Source organism: Oncorhynchus keta, unplaced genomic scaffold (genome assembly GCF_023373465.1).
Source record: "Oncorhynchus keta strain PuntledgeMale-10-30-2019 unplaced genomic scaffold, Oket_V2 Un_contig_8327_pilon_pilon, whole genome shotgun sequence".
NCBI classification, from domain to species: domain Eukaryota; kingdom Metazoa; phylum Chordata; class Actinopteri; order Salmoniformes; family Salmonidae; genus Oncorhynchus; species Oncorhynchus keta.
The window spans coordinates 25,374-35,676 of record NW_026289988.1 but is presented as its reverse complement, the minus strand read 5'-3'; the positions used below and the strand labels follow the sequence as shown (position 1 = coordinate 35,676).

General features: G+C 50.4%; 1 pseudogene; it reads left to right on the top strand.

Moving 5' to 3' along the window:
* Positions 1 to 623: 623 nt before the first annotated feature.
* LOC127926790 (replication factor C subunit 3-like) lies at positions 624 to 6,978 on the top strand (annotated as a pseudogene).
* The last annotated feature ends 3,325 nt before the right edge of the window (positions 6,979 to 10,303 follow it).

Here is a 10,303-nt window from a genome sequence, read left to right as displayed (position 1 = left end):
GATACTGACCAGTCCCTGGTCTCCATGTTAGATACTGACCAGTCCCTGGTCTCCATGTTAGATACTGACCAGTCCCTGGTCTCCATGTTAGATACTGACCAGTCCCTGGTCTCCATGTTAGATACTGACCAGTCCCTGGTCTCCATGTTAGATACTGACCAGTCCCCGTCCCTGGTCTCCATGTTAGATACTGACCCGTCCCTGGTCTCCATGTTAGATACTGACCAGTCCCTGGTCTCCATGTTAGATACTGACCAGTCCCTGGTCTCCATGTTAGATACAGACCGGTCCCTGGTCTCCATGTTAGATACAGACCGGTCCCTGGTCTCCATGTTAGATACTGACCAGTTCCCTGGTCTCCATGTTAGATACTGACCAGTCCCTGGTTCCATGTTAGATACTGACCAGTCCCTGGTCTCCATGTTAGATACTGACCAGTCCCTGGTCTCCATGTTAGATGATGCTAACGTAATATCGCCCAACCCTAACACACCACACACACACACACAGAGCCGAGGTGGAGAAACTACGCAGAGAAGACCATCACAGAGACATACACACCTCATACTTCCATCTGATTCACGATCTAATTCATTCTACGTCTGTTTCTGTTCTCTGTGCAGGCTCCTCTAAGAAGAAGATTGAGATCAACACCATAGCCAGTAACTACCACCTGAGGTCAACCCAAGGTAAACAGGAAGCAGTATTGGTACACTTCAACACCATAGCCAGGAACCTCAACGATCTAAGTTGGAGAGATTTTCATCTGGAGTGTTGCTACAACAGTGACCGTTTTTTAGGAACTGTGTGTGGTCCATTTGACCATATACTGTAGATCTGTGTTCTCAGTGACCATATGGTGGTCATATTGAACATCTCTCATTTTAACAGTGATGCTGGTAACAGTGACCGGGTGGTTATCCAGGAACTGATCAAGACTATGGCCCAGTCTCAGCAGATCCAGACCAGCACCCAGAGGGAGTTCAAAGGTCAGACACACACATGCTGCGTACTGCTCTGTTAGGATTCTCACATTCTGACACCATTTTAATAAAAAACAACCCCTCTGTCTGTCTGTCTCTCTCTGTGTCTATCTGTCTCTCTGTGTCTGTCTGTCTGTCTCTGTGTCTGTCTGTCTCTCTGTGTCTGTCTGTTCTCTCGGTGTCTGTCTGTCTCTCTCTGTGTCTGTCTGTCTCTCTCGGGTGTCTGTCTGTCTCTCTCGGTGTCTGTCTGTCTCTCTCGGTGTCTGTCTGTCTCTCTCTCGTGTCTGTCTGTCTCTCTCGGTGTCTGTCTGTCTCTCTCGGTGTCTGTCTGTCTCTCTCGGTGTCTGTCTGTCTCTCTCTGTGTCTGTCTGTTTCTCTTGTGTCTGTCTGTTCTCTCAGTGTCTGTCTGTCTCTCTCTGGTGTCTGTCTGTCTCTCTCGGTGTCTGTCTGTCTCTCCTCGGTGTCTGTCTGTCTCTCTCGTGTCTCTGTCTCTCTCTCACTGTCTCTGTGTCTGTCTCTCTCAAGTCTGTCTCTCTCTCTCTCTGTCTCTCTCTCACTGTCTCTGTGGCTGTCTCTCTCACTGTCTCTTTGTCTGTCTCTCACTGTCTCTGTCTCTCCTCAGTTGTCCTGTTGACAGAGGTGGACCGCCTCAAGGATGCCCAGCATGCACAAGTGCGTCGTACCATGGAGAAAGTACATGTCCACCTGCCGCCTTATCCTCTGCTGTAGCTCCACCTCCAAAGTCATTGGACCAATCAGGGAGCAGGTGGTCTGGCCTGGCCGGGTGCCCTGCCCAGTACAGAGAGGCAGGGGGGATGGAGGGAGTGGGGGTGGAATGGAAGGAGGGAGAGGTAGGGGGTGGAGAGGGGAAGGATGGAGAGTTAGGGGGAGGGAGGGAGGGAGAGATGGAGAGTTAGGGGGATGGAGAGGGATGGAGAGGGTGGAGGGAGGATGGAGAGGTAGGGGGATGAGAGGGAGGGGGGATGGAGAGGGAGGGAGGATGGAGAGTTAGGGGGGATGGAGAGTTGGGGGATGGAGAGGGGATGAGAGGTAGGGGGATGAGAGGTAGGGAGGATGGAGAGGGAGGGGGATGGAGAGGGGAGGGGGATGAGAGGGAGGGGGATGAGAGGGAGGGGGATGGAGAGGTAGGGGGATGGAGAGGTAGGGGGATGGAGGGGGATGGAGAGGTAGGGAGGATGGATGGAGAGGGAGGGGGGATGGAGAGGGGAGAGGGGATGGAGAGGGGGGATGGAGAGGTAGGGAGGATGGAGAGGGAGGGGGATGGAGAGGTAGGGAGGATGGAGAGGGGAGGGGGGGGATGGAGAGGTAGGAGGATGGAGAGGGAGGGGGATGGAGAGGTAGGGAGGATAGAGGTAGGGAGGATGGAGAGGTAGGGGGATGGAGGGGATGGAGAGGTAGGGGAGGATGGAGAGGGAGGGGGATGGAGAGGTAGGGGAGGGATGGAGAGGGGAGGGGGATGGAGAGGTAGGAGGATGTAGAGGGAGGGGTAGGGAGGATGGAGAGGTAGGGGGGATGGAGAGGTAGGGGGATGGAGAGGGAGGTATGGAGAGGTAGGGGGATGGAGAGGTAGGGAGAGGGAGGGATGGAGAGGGAGGGGGATGGTAGGGAGGATGGAGAGGTAGGGGGATGGAGAGGGAGGGGGATGGAGGGAGTGGGGGATGGAGAGGTAGGGGGATGGAGAGGTAGGGAGGATGGAGAGGTAGGGGGATAGGGAGGATGGAGAGGTAGGGGAGGATGGAGAGGTAGGGAGGATGGAGAGGTAGGGGGGATGGGAGGAGGGGAGGGTGGAGAGGTAGGGGGGATGGGAGGAGGAGGATGGAGAGGGAGGGAGGATGGAGAGGGAGGGAGGATGGAGAGGGAGGGGGATGGAGAGGTAGGGAGGATGGAGAGGTAGGGAGGATGGAGAGGTAGGGGGATGGAGAGGGAGGGGGATGGAGAGGGGAGGGGATGGGAGAGGTAGGGGATGGAGAGGTAGGGGGTGGAGAGGTAGGGAGGATGGAGAGGTAGGGGGGATAGGGAGGATGTAGAGGGAGGGGGGATGGAGAGGTAGGGGGTGGAGAGGTAGGGGGATGGAGAGGTAGGGGGATGGGAGGAGGGGAGGGTGAGAGGTAGGGGGATGGGAGGAGGGGAGGATGGAGAGGGAGGGGGGATGGGAGAGGGAGGGGGGATGGAGAGGTAGGGAGGATGGAGAGGCAGGGGGGTGGGAGAGGGGAGGGGGATGGAGAGGAGGGGAGGATGGAGAGGGAGGAGGAGGGGAGGAGGGAGGGGATGGAGAGGTAGGGAGGATGGAGAGGGAGGGGGATGGAGAGGTAGGGGGGATGGAGAGGTAGGGGGATGGAGGGGGGGATGTGAGGGAGGGAGGATGGAGAGGTAGGGGGATGGGAGGGGGATGAGGGAGGGGAGGATGGAGAGGTAGGGGGGGGAGAGGTAGGGAGGATGGAGAGGGAGGGGGATGGAGAGGTAGGGGGGATGGGAGGAGGGGAGGATGGAGAGGGAGGGGGATGGAGAGGGAGGGGGGGAGAGGTAGGGGGATGGGAGGAGGGAGATGGAGAGGGAGGGGGATGGGAGAAGGGGGAGGATGGAGAGGTAGGAGGATGGAGAGGGAGGGGGATGGAGAGGGGGGGATGGGAGGAGGAGGATGGAGAGGGGGGGTGGAGAGGGAGGGGGGATGGAGAGGAGGGGAGGATGGGAGGAGGGAGGAGGGGAGGGATGGAGAGGAGGATGGAGAGGAGGGAGGATGGAGAGGTAGGGAGGATGGAGAGGCAGGGGGATGGGAGGGGGGATGTGGAGGGAGGGAGGATGGAGAGGGGTAGGGGGATGGAGAGGTAGGGAGGATGGAGAGGGGAGGGGATGGAGAGGGAGGGGGATGGAGAGGTAGGGGGATGGGAGGAGGGGAGATGGAGAGGAGGGGGATGGGAGAAGGGGAGGATGGAGAGGTAGGGAGGATGGAGAGGTAGGGAGGATGGAGAGAGGTAGGGAGGATGGGGAGGTAGGGAGGATGGAGAGGGAGGGGGATGGAGAGGGGGGGGACATTATTTCAACTACATTAAATTCTCTCAAATGTGAATCTTGAATTCTCACCTCTGTCATCTCTCTCTTTCTCTCAGGTGTGTAATGTCTCTGTCCACAGTGTGTAGGAAGGAGGGTCTGCTTCTCCCCCTGAGTTGGCCAAACAGATATCAGAGAAGTCTGGACGCAACCTCCGCAAAGCACTGCTGATGTGTGAGGCCTGCAGAGTGCAACAGTAAGTCTGTCGCTGTGTGTGACGCTGTGTGTGACGCTGTGTGTGTCTCTGTGTGTGTCTCTGTGTGTGTCGCTGTGTGTGTCCGCTGTGTGTGTCGCTGTGTGTGTCTCTGTGTGTGTCTCTGTGTGTGGTGCTCCAACAGTAAGTCTGTCTCTGTGTGTGTCGCTGTGTGTGTCGCTGTGTGTGTCTCTGTGTGTGTCTCTGTGTGTGTCTCTGTGTGTGGTGCTCCAACAGTAAGTCTGTCCTGTGTGTGTCGCTGTGTGTGTCGCTGTGTGTGTCTCTGTGTGTGTCTCTGTGTGGTGCTCCAACAGTAAGTCTGTCTCTGTGTGTGTCGCTGTGTGTGTCGCTGTGTGTGTCTCTGTGTGTGTCTCTGTGTGTGTCTCTGTGTGGTGCCCAACAGTAAGTCTGTCTCTGTGTGTGACGCTACATTTTCTGAACGGGCATAGCGATCACCTCATCATAACCTTTGACCCTGTTCTCCAGGTACCCGTTCTCAGCAGACCAGGACATCCCAGAGACCGACTGGGAGGTTTACCTGAGAGACGGCCAACGCCATCGTCAGTCAGCAGAGTCCTCAGAGGTGAGGATGGAGGAGGACTGGAATTAAAACCATTGAACAAACGTCCTTATTTAAAATGGTTTCTGTACCAAAAGGTTTTTCTCTGACTCCCCACCCTCCCTCCCTCCCCCCCCTCTCTCCCCCTCTCTCCTCTACCTCTCTCCCTCCTCTCTCTCCCTCTACCCCTCCTCTCCCCTCCTCCTCTCCCAGGTTGTTAGAGGTGAGGGGGAGACTGTATGAGTTGCTGACTCACTGCATTCCTCCTGAGATCATCATGAAGGTACGCCTCACAAATACTGAGCACCAACTATGGGGGTGGTGTGTTAAGGTACTGTGTCTGTGTAGGGCCTGGTAACAGCTGCTAGGTAACTGTGTTGTGTGTTAAGGTACTGTGTCTGTGTGTAGGGCCTGGTGACAGAGTTGCTAGGTAACTGTGTTATTAAGGTACTGTGTCTGTGTGTAGGGCCTGGTAACAGCTGCTAGGTAACTGTGTTGTGTGTTAAGGTACTGTGTCTGTGTGTAGGGCCTGGTAACAGTTGCTAGGTAACTGTGGGGTGTTAAGGTACTGTGTCTGTGTGTAGGGCCTGGTGACGGAGTTGCTAGGTAACTGTGTGTTATTAAGGTACTGTGTCTGTGTGTAGGGCCTGGTGACAGAGTTGCTAGGTAACTGTGTGTTATTAAGGTACTGTCTGTGTAGGCCTGGTAACAGCTGCTAGGTAACTGTGTTGTGTGTTAAGGTACTGTGTCTGTGTATAGGGCCTGGTGACAGAGTTGCTAGAGTAACTGTGTTATTAAGGTACTGTGTCTGTGTATAGGGCCTGGTGACAGAGATTGCTAGGTAACTGTGTGTTAAGGGGTACTGTGTCTGTGTGTAGGGCCTGGTGACAGAGTTGCTAGGTAACTGTGTTATTAAGGTACTGTGTCTGTGTGTAGGGCCTGGTAACAGCTGCTAGGTAACTGTGTTGTGTGTAAGGTACTGTGTCTGTGTGTAGGGCCTGGTAACAGTTGCTGGGTAACTGTGGGGTGTTAAGGTACTGTGTCTGTGTGTAGGGCCTGGTGACGGAGTTGCTAGGTAACTGTGTTATTAAGGTACTGTGTCTGTGTGTAGGGCCTGGTGACAGAGTTGCTAGGTAACTGTGTGTTATTAAGGTACTGTGTCTGTGTAGGGCCTGGTAACAGCTGCTAGGTAACTGTGTTGTGTGTTAAGGTACTGTGTCTGTGTATAGGGCCTGGTGACAGAGTTGCTGGTAACTGTGTGTTATTAAGGTACTGTGTCTGTGTATAGGGCCTGGTGACAGAGTTGCTAGGTAACTGTGTGTGTTATTAAGGTACTGTGTCTGTGTATAGGGCCTGGTGACAGAGTTGCTAGGTAACTGTGTGTTATTAAGGTACTGTGTCTGTGTGTAGGGCCTGGTGACAGAGTTGCTAGGTAACTGTGTGTTATTAAGGTACTGTGTCTGTGTAGGGCCTGGTAACAGCTGCTATAGGTAACTGTGTTGTGTGTTAAGGTACTGTGTCTGTGTATAGGGCCTGGTAACAGAGTTGCTAGGTAACTGTGGTGTGTTAAGGTACTGTGTCTGTGTGTAGGGCCTGGTGACAGAGTTGCTAGGTAACTGTGGTGTGTTAAGGTACTGTGTCTGTGTGTAGGGCCTGGTGACAGAGTTGCTAGGTAACTGTGTGGTGTTAAGGTACTGTGTCTGTGTGTAGGGCCTGGTGACAGAGTTGCTAGGTAACTGTGTGGTGTGTTAGGTACTGTGTCTGTGTGTAGGGCCTGGTGACAGAGTTGCTAGGTAACTGTGTGGTGTGTTAAGGTACTGTGTCTGTGTGTAGGGCCTGGTGACAGAGTTGCTAGGTAACTGTGGTGTGTGAAGGTACTGTGTCTGTGTGTAGGGCCTGGTAACAGAGTTGCTAGGTAACTGTGTGTTATTAAGGTAATGTCTGTGTGTAGGGCCTGGTGACAGAGTTGCTAGGTAACTGTGACGGCCAGCTGAAGGCAGAGGTGACTCACATGGCAGCCCACTACGAACACCACCGCAGCAGGGCAATTAAGGTCATCTACCATCTAGAGGCCTTCACCGCCAGGTTCATGGCCATCTACAAGAAGTTCATGGAGGACGGACTGGACGCCATGATGTTCTGATCTCGCTCTTCTTCTCGCTCTATCGCTCTCTTTCTCCCTCATCTCTCTCCTTCTCGCTCTCTTTCTCTCCTTCTCGCTCTCTTTCTCCTCATCTCTCTCCTTTTCGCTCTCTTTCTCCTCATCTCTCTCCTTCTCGCTCTATCGCTCTCTTTCTCCTCATCTCTCTCCTTCTCGCTCTATCGCCTCTTTCTCCTCATCTCTCTCCTTCTCGCTCTATCGCTCTCTTTCTCCTCATCTCTCTCCTTCTCGCTCTATCGCTCTCTTTCTCCTCATCTCTCTCTCCTTCTCGCTCTATCGCTCTCTTTCTCCTCATCTCTCTCCCTTCTTCTCGCTTTCTCTCCTTCTCGCTCTCTTTCTCTCCTTCTCGCTCTCTTTCTCTCCTTCTCGCCTCTTCTCCTCATCTCTCTCCTTCTCGCTCTCTCTTCTCTCCTTCTCGCTCTCTTTCTCTCCTTCTCGCTCTCTTTCTCTCTTCTCGCTCTCTTCTCCTCATCTCTCTCCTTCTTCTTCTCACTCTATTGCTCTCTTTCTCTCAATCACTCTCCTCTCTCCTCCTCGCTCCTCACTCTAAATCTCTCTTTCCTGTCTCCATGATTCGTTTCTGATCTAACTCGACTTGCTCTTTCTCTCCCTCTTCATCATCCTTCCTCTTCAGCACCTTCTGGATGCCTTGGATGTTGTGATCTATCACCTCTCCCTCTGCACCCTCCCATACCTTGTAATATGAGGGGTTCAGAGGCTAAATCTTTGGTTGATATCAATAATTGATTAATTTGGATAGTGAAATCTTTATGTACTGTCTTATTGAACCTCTGCTGTAAAATAAAGTTGACTTTCTTTCGAATGTCTTAAAGTGAACTGTCGATTGATTGGTGGTGGGCTGGTAAATCCTCCTCCTTCCATTGGCTCAGCACTCAATGTTTTATTTGATTCTTTTTGACTTAGCCAGTTGTGTGAATAACCCAACATGTTGGGGTGACCCAAACATGGGTTAATTTAGCCAATAGTTTGGTTGACCCAAACATGGGTTAATTTAGCCATCAGTTGGGTTGACCCAGTAGCTGGGTCTTTTTTTTTTTCTTTCATTTTCAGTAAGTGTGGCCTATTAACGGTGTAGCTGTCATTCAGTTATTTTTGGCCAAATGGTCAACTTTCTGGTCACCTTTTATGGTGGCAATAATGCCCCTTATTTGCTAGTACACTTTGGAAGTATTAGAATTAGGCCCAGCAAATAGTGTGGTGAACTTGATCCAATGTCTTCGGAGGTGATGGCAGAATGTTCAACTTTTTGCCGTAGGCTATCTGATAGAAAAGGTTTCTGTAAAACAGACCGTTTGGATATTAAAAGGACCTCATCTGTTTTCCGTTGGCTTTTTTTCTCGAAACGTAATATTGGCCTATGTTGAAACGTAATATTGGCCTATGTTGAAACGTAATATTGGCCTATGTTGAAACGTAATATTGGCCTATGTTGAAACGTAATATAGGCCTATGTTGAAACGTAATATAGGCCTATGTTGAAACGTAATATTGGCCTGTGTTGAAACGTATTGGCCTGTGTTGAAACGTAATTGGCCTGTGTTGAAACGTAATATTGGCCTATGTTGAAACGTAATATAGGCCTATGTTGAAACGTAATATAGGCCTATGTTGAAACGTAATATTGGCCTGTGTTGAAACGTAATATTGGTCTATGTTGAAACGTAATATTGGCCTATGTTGAAACGTAATATAGGCCTATGTTGAAACGTAATATTGGCCTGTGTTGAAACGTAATATTGGCCTATGTTGAACTACACACAAATTCTCAAACCTTGTCCAGACGCAGAGGAAGCCACTGGCTACTTGTCTGCTTAGCAGTGCGACAATATATAAAGTCGACATTTACATTGAAATTGAGAATAAACGCTTAGGTATATTTCAATAAAGTAGAGGCTTTGGTTAACTGCGTGTCTCTCTCTGGCTCTCTGTTGCTGTGCCACGGTTTGAAATGCCTGCAGTTAGATGACCTGGTGAAACTAGACTTTAGGATTTCCTTGTTACTAATGCTAATTGTGTGTGTCGGTTTTGGAATAAAATCATTTTTGTTGACAGTGTGCTGCTGGTCTCCATCTCCCAGCAGTTCCATCTATGCATGCTTCAAAATATGTACAAACTGGGTAAGCGTTCCAGAAGTGCCCCTCCCAGGCTGCATTTCACATACTTGACTTTAGAATCGTGCTCCAATTTGGTCATTGGTCCTTCCGGTAGCGTCCGTTTTGAGAAACACTGATTGCGTCACTTTTTCAGGTTCGGTTCATTTATTTTGAATACTAAAATCGATCATAGGAGTTTATTTTATGTTGTAGACATGAGACTACATTTCAAAACACTGTATTTGTTTATTATTAGAATTTAGGAATTATTACAAGATTGTTTTATCCACCATATGATCACAATAACCTTTTTTTTGTAGACATTTATGGTGCATTTTGTAAATTCACTCTGGCTATCTACTCCGATGTCAGTGCACCCTATTTTTTTTTTTGTTAGTAGAATATTATACAGAAGATCTATGAATAATTGTTGTGGGAGTACTGTTAATATTAATTTGATGACTGAGAATTCATCTATACTGTGTCCCTTCATTGCATTTGGCAATAAATGAACGATCCATCGGAGACAGAGGGCTCTGGTCAAAAGTAGTGAATCTTAGGGCCGGGATGATACCGGTATCGCGATATGTTTTCCATGGCAACAAACAAAAAATGTAAACATGAAGCAATCCGAACAATTTGTTCGTTTTAAAAACCTCCCCGTTTGTTAAATAAATAAATGTGCCTCTTGGATCACATGCTTGTTTAAAACAGGGCTGTTTTATGTAACAGTATAGACTCTACGTCCGTCCCCTCGCCCCGACCTGGGCGCGAACCAGGGACGCTCTGCACACACAACCGTCACCTCTCGATGCGTCGTCACCCACAAAAGCCGCGGCCCGTGCAAGTGACGTCCCGATTGAAACGCCACTAGCGCTAACTAGCTAGGCCTTTTCACATCGGCTACAATTTAGTTAAATCTGGTTCTGTGTTTCGTTTCCTTGCCAAGATACTAATGAGTATTGCGACATCGTCCCAGCCCTAAAAGCACAATATTTAGGGAATAGGGAGCCATTTGGGATAAATGCTTTGCCTACTTCACAACAGGCCCTGCGGTAGTAAAGGTATTGGTCAAAGGGGACTAAAGAGTTATTGGTCAAAGGGGACTAAGAGTTATTGGTCAAAGGGGACTAAGAGTTATTGGTCAAAGGGGACTAAGAGTTATTGGTCAAAGGGGACGAAAGAGTTATTGGTCAAAGGGGACTAAAGAGTTATTGGTCAAAG